Raw genomic sequence first — 19254 nt, 5'->3', positions numbered from 1 at the left:
AAAAGTGTCGATGACAGGAGGTTGGCCGTGAGCGAAAGGTCCTTTGAATGTCCGGCGCGGAGGGGAATTTTGTTCAGAAACGACAGACTTTAAAGCGCGTGGGGAAAGTGAAGTGTGAGCTTTGTCCTTGGGTCAAATTGGGTGTTTTCAGGAAAACAGCCATTGTGAAATCACAAAAATGAAAACAGAAAATGCTGGAAACACTCAGCAGGTCAGGCAGCGCCTGTGGAGAAAGAACCAGAGGTAAGGTTTCAGCCCTCTGAACTTTTTCATCAAAAATGCGCAGACTTGTAGGTAGGAGAGTAGCTTATCTGTTTGAGATGCTGGAGCCAATTTTTCGATTATGTTGGTTGGAATCCCACCTCGACCACAATTAGTCGAGCTGTTTATTTTGGCCGCCTCACCTAAAAATCTTCTTTCCAAAGAAGAGCGTTTCCCCATTGCTGGCTTACATCTGTTTGCACAAATCAGCAAAGTCTGAATCGTCACCCAAAATGTTTCTTGCACGGAGGTGTTGGGAGTGTAAGGGGGGATCCAGGTGAAGTATCAATCAAAGTGCGCAATGGCCCCCTGGTAAACGAAGTATCTCTTATGGTGAGCATAAGATGAAAGATATGCACCATAATTATGTATTTCTTCTTTGCATCACACTAGGATTTATTATCAGGGAATGGACATGAGCAGGTCGATTTACGTCACGCTCCTGCCTCTTTTTGTTCTTCTTCCAAAAGTGCATCACTTCACACTGATCGGCGTTAAATCTCTCACCATTTCACCAGTCTGGCTGTGTTCTCCTGAAGTCTGCTACTATCTTCCTCACTATTTTCTACGTTGCCAAGTTTTGTATCATCCGCAAACTTCGAAACTGTACTCCCTATTCCTCCATCCAAGTCATGTGTACATAACAAGAAAAGCAATAGTCCTAATACCGACCCCTGGGGGATTCCACTGCATATTTCTCTCCATTCAGAAAAACATCCGTTTACCACGACTCTCTGCCTCCTATCCTTTAGCTAATTACGTGCTCACGTTGCCACCGGTCCTTTAATCCCACGTGCTTCTAGTTTTCGAATAAATCTGTTATGTGTTAGTTTCTAAAATGTGTCCTCAAAATAACTGTAACCCCGTAATTTTATTCTTAAGCAATGAGAATACAGATATTAAAACCGAATGATAGATCGGGTTCATTCCCATTACCCGAAGCTGACGGGACCCGAGGAGGTGAAAACCCATCTGGGTTTATATTTTCTGAAAACGGAGACGGAAAATAGCAAAACTCATCCCGTCGTAATACAACAAATGGACAGAAGATCCGACAGTCTGGAAACCTGGGCGTTCCAGAAACCCGTCTGGAACGCCCGGGTTTCCAGACCTGGCCGTTCAAAGAAGCCGGATAAGTCCATCAGGGGGAAACACAGAGAGAGAAGAAACGCAGACAGAGATAGAGAGATACATGCAAAGAAAAATAGTATAAATCTCCAAATTCTGTGATTGAGCAGAATTTAAGGTACAGCTTAAAGGCAATTCGTGAAATCTTAGAGGTGGACACACGGGAATTCTGCCAGACTGCATGTTCTGGACATGGATCCAACGTTACACGTGCAGTCTGCAGCCGTGCGTCCATTGGTGGTTCAGTGTGGAACCCTTGCCTGCCGGCGGTAAACCATGAGTTTGTTTCCAGGACAATGCAGCATCCTTTACCTTTTGTATTCTGTGCCCATGAGATCGCCTGAATGTGGATAAATTCATGTGACGGCTTCAATCTGTAAAACTTCTTGAAAGATTATCTTCATTTCCTCGACGTGTGTTGCGTGGACAAACCCTTTGCATTCTGTCCTCTGGTGCTCAAACATGTTCTGCTGGAGATAAGTCAAACCTGCCTTCTGCACCGCTGAAAGCAAATGAGAAGCCAATTGGTGATCTTTGACTAAAAATGGGGAGACAACGGGGCTCATCCGGGATTTGAACCAATGAACCTCCCTGACAGAGAATCGGACCCAAAAACCAACTGGCAACAGAGCCGTGCAGCCACTGTAACAATTTGCTGCAACGCAGCCGATCCGCCATCCTTTCAGAACGCTCTGTCCATACAATCCCGCTTTCTTGTACAATATACGATGTAGAACAACGTCAGGTTCTGCACTAATTATATCATATCAACAATATCAAGTTCCTTTTGAATGTACGACTTGTATTATCAAGTAACACTTTACAGAATGAATTGCTCGACAACGACATTGTTGTTTACACTCGACCATAAGTATACTTTACTCAAATTGCTGCTTTCATTCACTCGGAGAGTAAAGATCCATAAAATGTGGATACATTAGCTACGAATTTATCAGCTGGGTTGCATCTTTCCTTTTCCTACTGTCTCAGTCTTTTTTGTCTTTCACATTCTCTGCTATTGCTGCCGGTTAGATCAGCTGTCGCCGTTCAAGTAAGCCTGAGAAGTCCATCGGGGACAACACAGAGAGATAAGAGACAGAGACAGGGAGAGATGGAGAGCAGCAGGCAAAGAAAATGAAGAGTACAAATGTCAGGTTTTGCAAACTAGCAGAATTTAAGTTACAGATTGGGAGAGATTCCTTCTCGGGTCTTGAAATCTTGCAAGAGAAGATCCGACACTAATTAAAAGCACCGGCCACGCTGTAAAATCTCTCATTCTGGGAGAGAGATAAATGCGGTCAATTAACTCCAAGTTAATCTATTTCAGCACTGAAGTGATCTTGAAACAGAAGCTCTGCGAGCAGAATTCAAACCTGCGCAGGAAAACCTCAATTGAATTTTGAGTCCAACGCTTTAAACACTCGGCCACCGCAGCTGTAAACGGCATGTTCGTTCAGATCGGATTCCAAATGGACACTTGCCGCTATTCAGAACGCGCGCATTGGTTGTGCAGGGGTCGAATTCTCAATTCTTATGCGGGAGACTTTGGTTCGATTTCCGGCCAATGCAGAATCATTCTCACCAATGAGGAGCTGAGGAATATAAGTATGCCATTTCACCCCTCGAGCCTGTTCCGCAATTCAAACAGATCATGGCTGATATGTGACCGAACTCCATATAATCGCCTTAGCCCCGTATCGCTTAATAACTTCAGTTAACAAAAATCGATCAATCTCAGGTTTAAAATTAACAATTCAGTTCGCATCAACTGCCGTTTGCGGAAGAGAGTTCCAAACTTCGACCTCCCTTTCCTTTGGAGAGGTGTTTCCCAACTTCACTCCTGAAAGTCCTGACCCTAATGTTTAGGCGATGTCCCCAAGTCTTAGACATCCCAGCCGGCGGAAATAGTTTTTCTCGATCTACTCCATCAGTTCCCCTTAATATTTTGAAAAGTTCGATCAAATCAGCCCTTAATCGACTAAATTCGAGGTAAACCCCAGTTTGTGTAAACTTTCCGCCTAATTTAACCCTTGGTGTCCAGGTAACATTCCAGTAAATCGACGCTGCACTCACTCCACAGCCAATATATCCTTCCGAAGGTGCGTTGCCCAGAACTGAACACAATACTTCAGGTGTGGTCTAACCAGAGCTTTGTATAAATGTATCATAATGCCTATCCCCTTGTATTCTGGTCGTCTAGATATAAAGACCAACATTCCATTAACCTTTTTGATTATTTTTTTTACCTGTCCATGACATTTTAATGATTTATGTAAATGGGCCCCGAAGTCTTTTTGGACCTTCACTTTTTCGAGCTTTTCACCATTTCGAAAATACTCTGATTTATCCTTCTAGGTCCAAAGTGGATGACCTCACACTTGACTAAGCAGATATCGATTTGACACAATTTTACCCAGTCATTCATTGTATTAATTCATCTCTGTAATTTTATGCTTTCATCTGCACTGCTAACAATGCTGCCCATCTTGGCGTCATCGGCAAACTTAGATATGTGGCTTTCTATCCCGCCATCTAATATCCGCCTGAATTGGGAAAAATGCAAATTCAGTTTCAATCTCCTCATCATCTTGAGACATTTTATTTGCTTTCTGTGTGTTGCGCCGATGAATCTTCGGCATTCAGTCCACTGGAGCTGAAACATGGTCTGGAAAGAATTCAGTTCCACCAACAGCAACACTGAAAAGATGTCAGAAGCCAATTGGTGACTTTTCACTAAAAGGAGCAACACAGGAGGGCTCGTCCGGGATTTGAACCCGGGACCTCTTGCATATTATTCAATGAAACGCCCTAAGCAAGAATCATAACCCTAGACCAACGAGCCGCTGTTAGCTCAATTGTGCAGCCAGTGTAAAAGTTCATTGCGTCCCACAGCCGATCGGCCATCCTTTCAGACCACTTCTGTCCATCCAATCTCGTTTTCTATTCCAGTGTACAGCAATATCAAGTTGTACACTAACTATTTCCAGTCCCCAATATTAGTCTTCCTTTACCAAATTGGTTTCGAGTGTACGACTTGAGTTATCAAGTAAGACGTTTCAGGATTAATTGCTCTTAAACTACATTGCTTGCGAGGATACTGAGAGGTGTGTCGATTTACGGCACGCTCTATTCCCTTTGCATCGCCTCCAACACATAAAGTTGAATCATCGAAAGGTTACAGCACGGAAAGAGGCCATTTGGCCCATCGAGTCCGTGCTGGCTCTCTGCAAGAGCGATCCAGCTAGAAACACTCCCTTGCCTTTCCCCGAAGCCCTGCATTTTTTTTCCTTTCAAGTACTTATCCAGCTCCCCTTTCAAGGCCATGATTGAATCTGCCTCCATCACATCCCCTGGCAGTGCATTCCAAATCCGAACCTCTCACTGTGTGAAAAAGTTTTTCCTCATGTCACCTTTGGTTATTTTGCCAATCACCTTAAATCTATGTCCTCTGGTTCTTAACCCTTCCGCCAATGTGAACAGTTTCTCTCCTTCTTCCATGTCGAGATCCTTCATGATTTGAATACCTCTATCAAAACTCGACAAAACCGTCTCTGTTCCAAGGAGAGCAACCCCATATTCTCCAGTCGATCCAGGTAACTGAAGTCCCTCATTCCTGGAATTATGCTAGTAATTTTTTTCTGCACCCCCTCTCAGGGCTTCACCTTTGTAAAACACTGGTTTGGCCTCAACTGGAGTATTGTGTCAAATTCTGGGTACCACGCTTTGGGAAGGATGTGAAGGCCTTAGAGAGGGTGCAGAAAATATTTACTGGAATGATTTCAGGGATGTGGGACTTCAGTTACGTGCATAGACTGGAGAAGCTGAGGTTGTTCTCCTCAGAGCAGAGAAGGTTGAGACGAAATTTGATGGAGGTCTTCAAAACCATGAGGTTTCTTGCCAGAGCAGATAGAGAGAAACTGTTTTACGCATTGAGTTGTTAGAATCTGGAATGCATTGCCCGAGGAGGTCGTGGAGGCAGATTCAATAATGGCCTTCAAAAGGGAACTGGATAAGTACTTGAAGGGAAAAAATTGCAGGGCTACGGGGATAGGATGGGGGAGTGTCACTGGGTTGCACTTGCAGGGAGCCGGCCCGCGCCCGATGGGCCGAATGGTCTCCTTCTGTGCTGTAACCTTTCTATGATTCTATATGTTAAGTCAATACATCCAATTGCTGGTTACGGAACAGAAATGGGTCTTTACGAATGGATAACTTTGTAAATTACAGAATTTACATCCTAGCCATGAAATAAGAGGCTGTGAGTGCCCAAAGTGTGTAATTTCCGGGAAACAAAAGTGGAAAATTCTCCATAAACTACTTTTGGCCGTCAAATGCAGTCAGAAAGTGCAGGCGACGGAACTGTGACCGTCTTTCGCAATGATATTTATAAACCTTATTATGTTGTGATCGCTCGTGCCTAATGTTCCCCAACGTTTACTTCTCTTATCTGTTCCATTTCACTTCCCATTACGAGATCCAGCAGTAATTCCTCTCTTGTCTGCCTGTCTCCCTTTTGTCATTTCATCGCTCCTGTCTTCTCTCCCTGCTTCCCTCTCGCAATCACTCATTCATCCACTCACTCACTTATTCACTCACTCACTCACCCATTCACTCACTCAATCACTCACTCACTCACTTACTCACGCACTCATTCGCTCACTCACTCAATCACTCACTCACTCATTCACTCACTCACTTACTCACGCACTCATTCGCTCACTCACTCAATCACTCACTCACTCACTTACTCACGCACTCATTCGCTCACTCACTCAATCACTCACTCACTCATTCACTCACTCATTCACTCATTCGTCCACTCTCCTTTGTATCCTCTCCAGTACAATTACATTGTTTCCTGTAATATGGTGATCAGAACTGTATGCAGTACTTAAGCTGTGATATAACCAGTGTTTTATACCGCTCGAGCATAACGTCCCTGCTCTTATAGTCTATGCCTCGGCGAAGAAAGCAAATGCACTCCAAGGTCCCTCACGTCCTCTACCTCTCAGTATCATTCCATTTATTTTGTATTCCATTGCCTTGTTTGCCCTCCCCAAATGCATCACCTCACACCTGTCCGGATTGAATTCAATTTGTCAATTTTCTGCCCACCTGATCAGTCCGTTGATATCTTCCTGCAGTCTACAGGTTTCCTCCTCACTATATATTCATGATTTTAACTTAAATTTAGGGGGCATGATAAAGAAGTTTGCAGAGAATACAAAAGTTGACCGTCAATTTTTGTATCCTCAGCAAACTTCTTTATCATGCCCGTACATTTAAGTTAAAATCATTAATATATACCAGAAAAAGCAAGGGACCGAATAGTGAGCCATGCTGAACCTGACTGGAAATAGCCTTCCAGTCATAAAAACTCCCGTCGACCATTGCGAGAATCCTTGTGGACGACATCAAATGCACTGCCGTCATTGACAATCCTTGTTACCTCCTCAAAAAATTCAATCAAGTCAGTCAGTCACGACCTTCCCTTATAAATCCATCTTGACTGTCCTTCATTAACCCGTTCCTTTCTACGTGATGGTTTAACGTGTCACTCAGAATTGATTCCAATAATTTGCCCACCACCGAGGTAAAACTGATTGGCCGATAATAACTCGGTCTATCCTTATCTCCCTTTTCAAACAACGGTAAGACACCAGCAGTCCTCCAATTCTCCAGCACCACGCCTTATCCAGGGAGGATTGGAAAATGATGTTCAGAGTCTCCGTTATTTCCTCCCTTGCTTCTTTTAACAGCCTGGGATACATTTCATCCGGCCCTGGGGACTTATCTACATTCAAAGATGCTAATCTCCTTAATACTTCTTCTCTCAACATGTTTATTCCATCCAATGTTTCACACTCCTCCTCCTTAACTGCAATTTCACTACAAAACATAAAAGATAATTGATAAACTAATCAAACTTAGAGAGGAAAGGACCCCCGGTCAGGATCGATTGCAGCCGCGCATGTTAATAGACATTAGAGAAGAGATAGCAGAGACATTCTTTCATATGTGTAAACATTCATTAGAAAAGGGAATAGTGTGTGAGGTCTGATAGACAGCAATCTTATTCCTAAAATGAAACAAGGGAGATAGAACAAGCCCAGGGAGCAACAAAAGAGTGAGTTAGTGTAGATAATGGAATGATTACTCTATGATGCAACAGAAAAAATATCTAGAAAACTAAATTATAATAAATAATAGACAGCACGGATTTCAGAAAGGAAGGTCATGCTTCAGCAATCTTATTTAATTCTTTGAAGAAGTAACAGAAAGAATAGACATGGCTGATGTAGTAGTCGTAATAAATTTGGATTTTCAAAAAGCCTTCGATAAGGTTCAGCATTATAAATTCATATCTAAGGTCTGAGGATGTGGAGTCAGTGGACAAGTATCAGAATGGATAGCAAGCTGGCTGCAAAACAGAAAACAGAGAGTAAGGGGAAGGGTAGTTACCCAGACTGACAAAAGATGAGAAGTGGTATTCCACAGGGATCCGGGCTGAGACCACTAAGGGATACAATTGAAAAGCAGATGATAAGCAGGAATAGAACCTTGGTTAGACCACACTTGAAGTAATGTGAAAAGTTCTGGTCTCCAGATTATAAGAAGATTAGAGAGGAATTGGCAAAGCAGCAAAAAAGATTCATAAGGACGATAATATAACTCGGATTTATCAGGAAATACTTATCAGGAAAGGCTCAACAGGTTGGAGCTCTTTTCTCTCGAAAAGAGAAGACTGGGGGATGACCTGATAGAGATCTTTAAGATAATTAAAGGGTTTGGTAGGGTAGACGTCGTCAGAATGTTTCCATTTGTGAGGGAGACCAAAACGAGAGGTCATAAATATGAGCTAGTCACTAATAAATCCAATCGGAATTGAAGAGAAACATATTTACCGAAAGTTTGGTAAGAATGTGAAACTCCCAACAAAAGGAATAGTTCAGGCGAATGGCATAGATGCTTTAAAGGGGAAGCAAGATAAGCAGATGAAGTAAAGGGCAGGGTGATCGGGTGAGATGACGTCGGGAGGGAGGTGGCTCATGTGGAGCGTAAACATCAGGATGGAACAATCGAGATGAGTGGACTTCTCAACTGCTGTCGGCATAACATAACAGAAGCAACAATCCTGCTTCTGCAGGGAGAGCACACTTACCTTACGAATCCCAAGATAAGCATTTACAATGCAAAGGGGTACCTGGATTTGAACCAAATACCTCTTAATCTGAAGTCAAATGCTCTGCCACTGAACTACACCCCCACAACCAGCCCCGCTTCTGACACACACAAGGTAACGGAGCTCAGTACTTGGCAGTGATCAATGTTGAAAAACCAACATGAAAAGAAGCTTTATCAGTTTTTCAGGGAGACAAATCACTCGGGCAATCAGTAATGTTTCATGAATAGAGTGAGTGACACTATTGTGTACAGATGCGATGCACAACCCAATATGGAAAGCATTGTCCCGAAGCTTCAGTGAACACATCCTTACCACAGAACACGGAACATGAAGCACCAGACAAACGACACCTGAATTTCAACCAGACTTTTGCCCAGCTGCAGTCAAATGCTCTCTCACTCTGCTCTGCCCCCCGCTCTTTACATCGTTACAGTCAACACAAGAAACACCAGGTTCAATGTGCAGTTTCACAAGAACTGGAAGCACCAGACAAACGACACCTGAATATCAATTAGATATTTCTCCAGCAGCTGTCAAGTGCTCTCTCACTGTACTCTGCCCCTAGTTCTGTAGATCATTACAGTCAACACAAGAAACAACAGGTTCAATGTGCAGTTTCACAAGATTATGCTCTCAGTGCCATATATGTAAGTGTACAGAATATCGAATCAATGTAATAAATAAACATCCAGCAGGCATTTGGCAAGACCGGACAGGAGGAGATAGTGTGTGAAGTGACTGTAATATTTGTTAAGTCAACAGATTCATTTACAGGTTACGGAACTGAAGTGGGACTTAACGAAAGGGAAAGTGTGTAAATTGCATCCTGGCCATGAAATAAGAAGCTGTGAGTGTCGAAATTGTGACGTCGCCAAGAAATAAAAGTGGAAAATGCTGAAAGCCTCTATTTGACCCGCGGATGCTCGCAGAGAGTGCTGGCAATAGGCGTGTGGCCGTCTTTCTCAATTATTATTTTAAACCTTATCACTAGTGCCTCGATATTCGCCTGCACTTACTTCTCCTATCTCCTCCGTTTCATTCCCCATTACTAGATCCAGCAGTGATTCCTCTCTTGTCTGCCTGTCTCTCTTTTGTAATTTTATCACTCCTGCCTGCTCTCCCTGCCTCCCTCTCGCTCTCACTCATTCAGTCACTCGCACACTCACGAACACGCTAAATCACTCACTCGATCCATCCCTCATTCCCTACTTCCCTCACTCCCTCCCGACCTCAATCCCTCCACCGTAAAGATTGAGAGAGACATCAGTAAGACAAAGACAAAATTAATAGATTGGAAACAAACTATTTTTGAGGGGGTGAGATTGGAACCTGGGAAGGTGAACTTGGAAAAAATCTTGACAAAGATATAGAACAGGTTTTGGGAAATATTTGAAACGGTGATCAATAGAGTTCAAGAGAAATACATTCCTCTAAAAAAAAAACAACAAATAGTCAATAATGAAACATTGTGGATGAATAAAGAGATAAGGGTAAAATTGAAATTGAACAAATGCATATTCTAACTACATGGACAATAAAGGAAAGGATGATGAAGGGGAAAATGAAGACGTTAGGAAGGATGTCAACAAGCAATCAGGAAAGCAGAAAGGAAATACAAAATTAAATTATCAAGAAATAGTCAATTATTCCACTGAAACGTCAATAACATCAGGATAGGGAAAGGGCCAACAAGGGATACACAAGATATACTCAGAGGTAATAACAGTGAAATGGCTGAAATATTGAATAGTTACTTTATCTCAGTATTTATCAGGGAGACTATACATGCTTAACATAACTTCTCCGCTTTTCAATTCTATCCCCCTGGAAATGAACCCCAGTGCTTGGCTTGTTTTTATTCATGTCGTCGCCACTTTTAGTGATTTGTGTACCTGTAGTCCGAGATCCTTGGTTAAACCACACTTGGAGCACTGTGAACACTTCTGGTCTCCCTATTATCAAAAGGATATCGAGGAATTGGCGAAGGTGAAAATAATGATGATGCCAGAACTGAAAGATAATACCTGTCAGGATAGATTTAACAGGCTGATGGCTGACATGATGGAGGTCTTTGGATAATGAAAGGGTTTGATTGGGTCGACGTAGAGAAAATGTTTCCACTCGTAGGGGACTCTAAAACTATCGGTTATCAATATAAGATAGTCACTAATAAATCCAATAGAGAATTCATGGGAAACTTCTTTACCAAAGAGTTGCAAGAATGTGGAATTCTCTACCTTAAGGAGCAGTTGAGGCAAATAACATCGATACATGAAATGGCAAACGAGATAAACACACGGGGCGAAAGGAATGGAAGAGTGGGCGGATGGGGGCAAATGAAGTAGGGAGGGAGGTGTCTTGTGTGAAGCAGAAAGGCTGGCACAGACCCGTTGGGTCAAAAGGCCTGGATCTGTGCGGCAATCTCAATATAAACAACGACAGCTGCAGATTGCTGATTCCCCAAAAGAAGCACTTGGAATGTGCAAGGGGGCGCCTGGATTCGAACCACAGACCTCTTGATCTGCAGTCAAATGCTCTACCACTGAGCTACACCCCGACATCTGTTGACTACTCTTCCACGCACAATGTAATGGAGCTCAGTAGCTGGCAGTCACCAATGTTGATATCACCAATCTGAAAAGAAGCTTCATGAGTTATTCTGGGAGACAAATAATTACGGCAATCAGAAATGTTTCATGAATGGAGTAAGTCACATTATTGTGTACAGATGCGATGCACAACCCAACTTGGAACGCCTTGTCTCTCGGCTTCAGTGAATACATCCTCACCACAGAACGCGGAACTCGAAGCACCAGCCAAACAACATCAGAATTTCAAGCAGAGGTCTTCAGCTGCTTTAAATCCTCTGTCAATGTGCTCTGCCCCCAGCTCTTTAGATACTTGCAGTCAACAAATGCAGTGCCAGGTTCAATGCGTGGTTTTCCAAGATCATGCTATCAGTGCTATATATGTAAGTGCACAGAATATAATAAAGATGCATCCAGCAGGCATTCGGCAAGTGTGGCAGGAGGAGCTCGTTTGTGAAGCAACTGTAACCTATTAGTTAGGAGGCAATGCTGGATCTGGTTATAGGGCTTGAGATTGTTAATGTGGAGCAAGTGTCCTTGGGGGAGCATTTAGGGAACAACGAACACAGTATCATAAGGATTCGAATAACAATGGAAAAGGAGAAGGATTAATCTAGAGTAAAAATACTTAATTGGAAGAGGGTCAATTACAGAGGGTTGAGAACTGATCCGGCCCTGGTAAAATGGAATCAAAACTGTAATCGAGCAATGGGCGGCTTTTGAAGAGGAGGTTTTTCGGGTCCAGTCTGTGTACATTCCCACAAGAGGAAAAGGTAGGGCAACTAAACCCAGAGCTCTCTGGATGACGAAGGAGATAGAGAATAAAATGTAGCAGAGGAAGTGGCCGTATGGCACATGTCAGGTTGATAATACAAGTGAGAACCAGGCTGAGAATGGAAAGTTCAGAGGTGAAGTGAAAAAGGAAACCACACTTGGAGTAACGTGAACAATTCTGGTCTCCAGATTATAAGAAGAATAAAGAGGAATTGGCAAAGAGTGAAAAAAAAGATTCACAAGGATGATAATAGAACTCGGAGCATATACATCTCAGGAGGACTAAACAGGTTGAAGCTCTTTTCTCTAGAAAAGGGAAGACTGAGGGGTGACCTGATAGAGGTCTTTAAGATTTTGAAAGGGTTCGATAGGGTAGACGCAGAAAAAACGTTTCCATTTGTGAGGGAATTCAGGAGAATCTTCTTTACCCAAAGGGCGGTAAGAATGTGGAACTCGCCACCAAAAGGAATCGTTGAGGCAAATGGCATAGATGCTTTAAAGGGGAAGCTCGATAAAGAGATGAAAGAGAAAGGAATGTATGGCTGATAGAACGAGATGAAATAGGGCAGGAGGAGACTCATGTGGTGCATAAATACCGGTAGTGACCAATCGAGATAGCTAACCTGTTTCTCTGCTGAAGCTTCAATGTAAACAACAATCCTGCTGCTACAGGGAATTCAGACTTACTGTATGAATCACAAAATCATTTAGAAAGAAGAGGGAGTATCGGGATTTAAACGAGCGATCGCTTGATTTACAATGAAACACTGCAATTAAGCAATGCACCCACTGGTATCGTCCACGGATGAAGTAATGCAACAGAGTTCAGTACCTGGCAGTCATCACTGAAGTGAGAACCAATCTGAAAAGAAGCTTCATTAGTTATTCTGGGAGACAAATAATTACAGCAATCCGAAATGATTCATGATCGGAGTGAGTCACAATATTGTGCACAGATGCGATGCACAACCCAACATGGAAAGCCTTGTCACTAAACTTCAGTGAACACATCCTTACCATAGAAGGCGGAACTGGAAGCACTCGACAAACGACAACTGAATTTCAACCAGATGTTTCTCCAGCAGCTGTCAAGTGCTCTCTCACTGTGCTCTGCCCTAGCTCTGTAGATCGTTACAGTCAACACAAGAAACAACAGGTTCAATGTGCAGTTTCACAAGATCATGCTCTCAGTGCCATATATGTAAGTGTACAGAATATCGAATCAATGTAATAAATAAACATCCAGCAGACATTTGGCAAGAACGGACATGAGGAGATAATGTGTGAAGTGACTGTAATATTTGTGAAGTCAATAGATTCATTTACAGGTTACGGAACAGAAGTGGGACTTAACGAAAGGGAAAGTGTGTAAATTGCATCCTGGCCATGAAATAAGAAGCTGTGAGTGTCGAAATTGTGACGTCGCCAGGAAATAAATGTGGAAAATGCTGAAAGCCTCTATTTGACCCGCGGATGCTCGCAGAGAGTGCTGGCAATAGGCGTGTGGCCGTCTTTCTCAATTATTATTTTAAACCTTATCACTAGTGCCTCGATATTCGCCTACACTTACTTCTCCTATCTCCTCCGTTTCATTCCCCATTACTAGATCCAGCAGTGATTCCTCTCTTGTCTGCCTGTCTCTCTTTTGTAGTTTTATCACTCCTGCCTGCTCTCCATGCCTCCCTCTCGCTCTCACTCATTCAGTCACTCGCACACTCACGAAGACGCTAATTCACTCACTCTATCCATCCCTCATTCCCTCCTTCCCTCACTCCCTCCCTCACTCACTCACACATCACTCCCTACCTCAATCCCTCCACCGTAAAGATTGAGAGAGACATCAGTAAGACAAAGACCAAATTAATAGATTGGAAACAAACTATTTTTGAGGGGGTAAGATTGGAACCTGGGAAGGAAAACTTGGAAAAAATCTTGACAAAGATATAGAACAGGATTTGGGAAATATTTGAAACGGTGATAAATAGAGTTCAAGAGAAATACATTCCTCTAAAAAAAACAACAAATAGTCAATAATGAAACATTGTGGATGAATAAAGAGATAAGGGTAAAATTGAAATTGAACAAATGCATATTCTAACTACATAGACAACAAAGGAAAGGATGATAAAGGGGAACATGAAGACGTTAGGAAGGATGTCAACAAGCAATCAGGAAAGCAGAAAGGAAATACAAAATTGAATTATCAAGAAATAGTCAATTATTCAACTGAAACGTCAATAACATCAGGATAGGGATAGGGCCAACAAGGGATACACAAGATATACTCAGAGGTAATAACAGTGAAATGGCTGGAATATTGAATAGTTACTTTGTCTCAGTATTTATCAGGGAGACTATACATGCTTAAAATAACTTCTCCGCTTTTCAATTCTATCACCCTGGAAATGAATCCCAGTGCTTGGCTTGTTTGTTTTTATGTCGTCACCACTTTTAGTGATTTGTGTACCTGTTGTCCGATATCCTTGGTTAAACCACACTTGGAGCACTGTGCACACTTCTGGTGTCCCAATTCTAAAAAGGATATCGAGGAATTGGCGAAGGTGAAAATAATGATGATGCCAGAACTGAAAGATAATACCTGTCAGGATAGATTTAACAGGCTGATGGCTGACATGATGGAGGTCTTTGGATAATGAAAGGGTTTGATTGGGTCGACGTAGAGAAAATGTTTCCACTCGTAGGGGACTCTAAAACTATCGGTTATCAATATAAGATAGTCACTAATAAATCCAATAGAGAATTCATGGGAAACTTCTTTACCAAAGAGTTGCAGGAATGTGGAACTCGCTTCCTGAAGGACTGTTCAGGCAAATAACATCGATACATGAAATGGCAAACTAGATCAACAGACGGGGGCTGAAGGAATGGAAGAGTGTGCGGATGGGCGCAAATGAAGTAGGGAGGGAGGTGTCTTGTTTGAAGCATAAAGGCTGGCACAGACCCGTTGGGTCAAAAGGCCTGGATCTGTGCGGCAAACTCAACACAAACAACGACAGATTACTGATTTTCTGAGTCACCAAAAGAAGCACTTAGAATGTGCAAGGGGACGCCTGGACTCGAACAAGAGACCTCTTGATCTGCAGTCAAATGCTCCACCACTGAGCTGCACCCCCACATCTGTTGACCATTCTTGCACGCACAATGTAATGGAGCTCAGTAGCTGGCAGTCACCAATGTTGATATCACCAACATGAAAAGAAGCTTCATCATTTATTCTGGGAGACAAATAAATACAGCAATCAGAAATGAATCATGAACGGAGTGAGTCACACTATTGTGTACGGAAGCGATGCACAACCCAACATGGAAAGCCTTGTCACTAAACTTCAGTGAACACATCCTTACCACAGAACGCGGAACTGGAAGCACCAGACAAACGACACCTGAATTTCAACCAGATGTTTCTCCAGCAGCTATCAAGTGCTCTCTAACTGTGCTCTGCCCCAATTCTGTCGATCGTTACAGTCAACACAAGAAACAACAGGTTCAATGTGCAGTTTCACAAGATCATGCTCTCAGTGCCATATATGTAAGTGTACAGAATATCGAATCAATGTAATAAATAAACATCCAGCAGGCATTTGGCAAGAGCGGACAGGAGGAGATAGTGTGTGAAGTAGTGTAATATTTGTTAAGTCAATAGATTCATTTACAGGTTACGGAACAGAAGTGGGACTTAACGAAAGGGAAAGTGTGTAAATTGCATCCTGGCCATGAAATAAGAAGCTGTGAGTGTCGAAATTGTGACGTCGCCAGGAAATAAAAGTGGAAAATGCTGAAAGCCTCTATTTGACCCGCGGATGCTCGCAGAGAGTGCTGGGAATAGGCGTGTGGCCGTCTTTCTCAATTATTATTTTAAACCTTATCACTAGTGCCTCGATATTCGCCTACACTTACTTCTCCTATCTCCTCCGTTTCATTCCCCATTACTAGATCCAGCAGTGATTCCTCTCTTGTCTGCCTGTCTCTCATTTGTAATTGTATCGCTCCTGCCTGCTCTCCCTGCCTCCCTCTCGCTCTCACTCATTCAGTCACTCGCACACTCACGAACACGCTAATTCACTCACTCTATCCATCCCTCATTCCCTCCTTCCCTCACTCCCTCCCTCACTCACTCACACATCACTCCCTACCTCAATCCCTCCACCGTAAAGATTGAGAGAGACATCAGTAAGACAAAGACCAACTTAATAGATTGGAAACAAATTATTTTTGAGGGGGTGAGATTGGAACCTGGGAAGGTGAAATTGGAAAAAAATCTTGACAAAGATATAGAACAGGTTTTGGGAAATATTTGAAACGGTGATAAATAGAGTTCAAGAGAAATACATTCCTCTAAAAAAAAAACAACAAATAGTCAATAATGAAGCATTGTGGATGAATAAAGAGATAAGGGTAAAACTGAAATTGAACAAATGCATATTCTAACTACATGGACAATAAAGGAAAGGATGATAAAGGGGAAAATGAAGACGTTAGGAAGGATGTCAACAAGCAATCAGGAAAGCAGAAAGGAAATACAAAATTAAATTATCAAGAAATATTCAATTATTCCACTGAAATGTCAATAACATCAGGATAGGGATAGGGCCAACAAGGGATACACAAGATATACTCAGAGGTAATAACAGTGAAATGGCTGGAATATTGAATAGTTACTTTGTCTCAGTATTTATCAGGAGAATATACATGCTTAACATAACTTCTCCGCTTTTCAATTCTATCCCCCTGGAAATGAACCCCAGTGCTTGGCTTGTTTTTTGTAATGTCGTCACCACTTTTAGTGATTTGTGTACCTGTCGTCCGAGATCCTTGGTTAAACCACACTTGGAGCACTGTGAACACTTCTGGTCTCCCTATTATAAAAAGGATATCGAGGAATTGGCGAAGGTGAAAATAATGATGATGCCAGAACTGAAAGATAATACCTGTAAGGATAGATTTAACAGGCTGATGGCTGACATGATAGAGGTCTTTGGATAATGAAAGGTTTTGATTGGGTCGACGTAGAGAAAATGTTTCCACTCGTAGGGGACTCTAAAATTATCGGTTATCAATATAAGATAGTCACTGATAAATCCAATAGAGAATTCATGGGAAACTTCTTTACCAAAGAGTTGCAAGAATGTGGAATTCGCTACCTGAAGGAGTCGTTGAGGCAAATAACATCGATTATTAAAATGGCAAACTAGATAAACACACGGCGGCGAAAGGAATGGAAGAGTGTGCGGATGGGGGCAAATGAAGTCGGGAGGGAGGTGTCTTGTGTGAGGCATAAAGGCTGGCACAGACCCGTTGGGTCAAAAGGCCTGGATCTGTGCGGTCAACTCAATATGAACAACGACAACGACAAATTACTGATTTTCTGAGTCCCCAAAAGAAACACTTAGAATGTGCAAGGGGGCGCCTGGATTCGAACCAGAGACCTCTTGATCTGCAATCAAATGCTCTACCACTGAGCTACACCCCCACATCTGTAGACCATGCTTGCACGCACAATGTAATGGAGCTCAGTAGCTGGCAGTCACCAATGTTGATATTACCAACATGAAAAGAAGCTTCATCAGTTATTCTGGGAGACAAATAAATACAGCAATCAGAAATGAATCATGAACGGAATGAGTCACACTATTGTGTACAGATGCGATGCACAACCCGACATGGAAAGCCTTGTCACTAAACTTCAGTGAGCACATCCTTACAACAGAACACGGAACTGGAAGCACCAGACAAACGACACCTGAATTTCAACCAGATGTTTCTCCAGCAGCTGTCAAGTGCTCTCTCACTGTGCTCTGCCCCAATTCTGTAGATCGTTACAGTCAACACAAGAAACAACAGGTTCAATGTGCAGTTTCACAAGATCATGCTCTCAGTGCCATACATGTAAGTGTACAGAATATCGAATCAATGTAATAAATAAACATCCAGCAGGCATTTGGCAAGAGTGGACAGGAGGAGATAGTGTGTGAAGTGACTGAAATATTTGTTAAGTCAATAGATTCATTTACAGGTTACGGAACTGAAGTGGGACTTAACGAAAGGTAAAGTGTGTAAATTGCATCCTGGCCATGAAATAAGAAGCTGTGAGTGTCGAAATTGTGACGTCGCCAGGAAATAAAAGTGGAAAATGCTGAAAGCCTCTATTTGACCCGCGGATGCTCGCAGAGAGTGCTGGCAATAGGCGTGTGGCCGTCTTTCTCAATTATTATTTTAAACCTTATCACTAGTGCCTCGATATTCGCCTACACTTACTTCTCCTATCTCCTCCGTTTCATTCCCCATTACTAGATCCAGCAGTGATTCCTCTCTTGTCTGCCTGTCTCGCATTTGTAATTTTATCGCTCATGACTGCTCTCCCTGCCTCCCTCTCGCTCTCACTCATTCAGTCACTCGCAAACTCACGAACACGCTAATTCACTCAATCTATCCATCCCTCATTCCCTCCTTCCCTCACTCCCTCCCTCACTCACTCACACATCACTCCCTACCTCAATCCCTCCACCGTAAAGATTGAGAGAGACATCAGAAAGACAAAGACCAAATTAATAGATTGGAAAAAACTATTTTTGAGGGTGTGAGATTGGAACCTGGGAAGGTGAACTTGGAAAAAATCTTGACAAAGATATAGAACAGGTTTTGGGAAATATTTGAAACGGTGATCAATAGATTTCAAGAGAAATTCATTCCTCTAAAAAAAAAGCAACAAATATTCAATAATGAAACATTGTGGATGAATAAAGAGATAGAGATAAGGTAAAATAGAAATTGAACAAATGCATATTCTAACTGCATGGACAATAAAGGAAAGGATGATAAAGGAGAAAATGAAGACGTTAGGAACGATGTCAACAAGCAATCAGGAAAGCAGAAAGGAAATATAAAATTAAATTATCAAGAAATAGTCAATTATTCCACTGAAACGTCAATAACATCAGGATAGGGATAGGGCCAACAAGAGATACACAAGATATACTCAGAGGTAATAACAGTGAAATGGCTGGAATATTGAATAGTTACTTTGTCTCAGTATTTATCAGGGAGACTATACATGCTTAACATAACTTCTCCGCTTTTCAATTCTATCCCCCTGGAAATGAACCCCAGTGCTTGGCTTGTTTTTATTTATGTCGTCGCCACTTTTAGTGATTTGTGTACCTGTAGTCCGAGATCCTTGATTAAACCACACTTGGAGCACTGTGAACACTTCTGGTCTCCCTATTATCAAAAGGATATCGAGGAATTGGCGAAGGTGAAAATAATGATGATGCCAGAACTGAAAGATAATACCTGTCA

At 42.3% G+C, this 19254-nt stretch overlaps 3 non-coding genes across 3 annotated transcripts; all 3 read right to left on the bottom strand.

Annotated features, from left to right (window-relative positions):
- Window positions 1-4142: 4142 nt before the first annotated feature.
- trnap-agg (transfer RNA proline (anticodon AGG)) lies at window positions 4143-4231 on the bottom strand. Its single transcript is given in 2 exon segments — window positions 4143-4178; window positions 4196-4231. It is a non-coding gene; the product is annotated as a tRNA-Pro (tRNA).
- Window positions 4232-11060: 6829 nt separating this feature from the next.
- trnac-gca (transfer RNA cysteine (anticodon GCA)) lies at window positions 11061-11132 on the bottom strand. Its single transcript has one exon. It is a non-coding gene; the product is annotated as a tRNA-Cys (tRNA).
- A 6224-nt stretch (window positions 11133-17356) lies between these two features.
- trnac-gca (transfer RNA cysteine (anticodon GCA)) lies at window positions 17357-17428 on the bottom strand. Its single transcript has one exon. It is a non-coding gene; the product is annotated as a tRNA-Cys (tRNA).
- Window positions 17429-19254: the final 1826 nt, after the last annotated feature.

Source organism: Heptranchias perlo, chromosome 20 (genome assembly GCF_035084215.1).
Source record: "Heptranchias perlo isolate sHepPer1 chromosome 20, sHepPer1.hap1, whole genome shotgun sequence".
In the NCBI taxonomy this organism is placed as follows: Eukaryota; Metazoa; Chordata; class Chondrichthyes; order Hexanchiformes; family Hexanchidae; genus Heptranchias; species Heptranchias perlo.
This window is presented reverse-complemented; position numbering and strand designations above follow the sequence as displayed.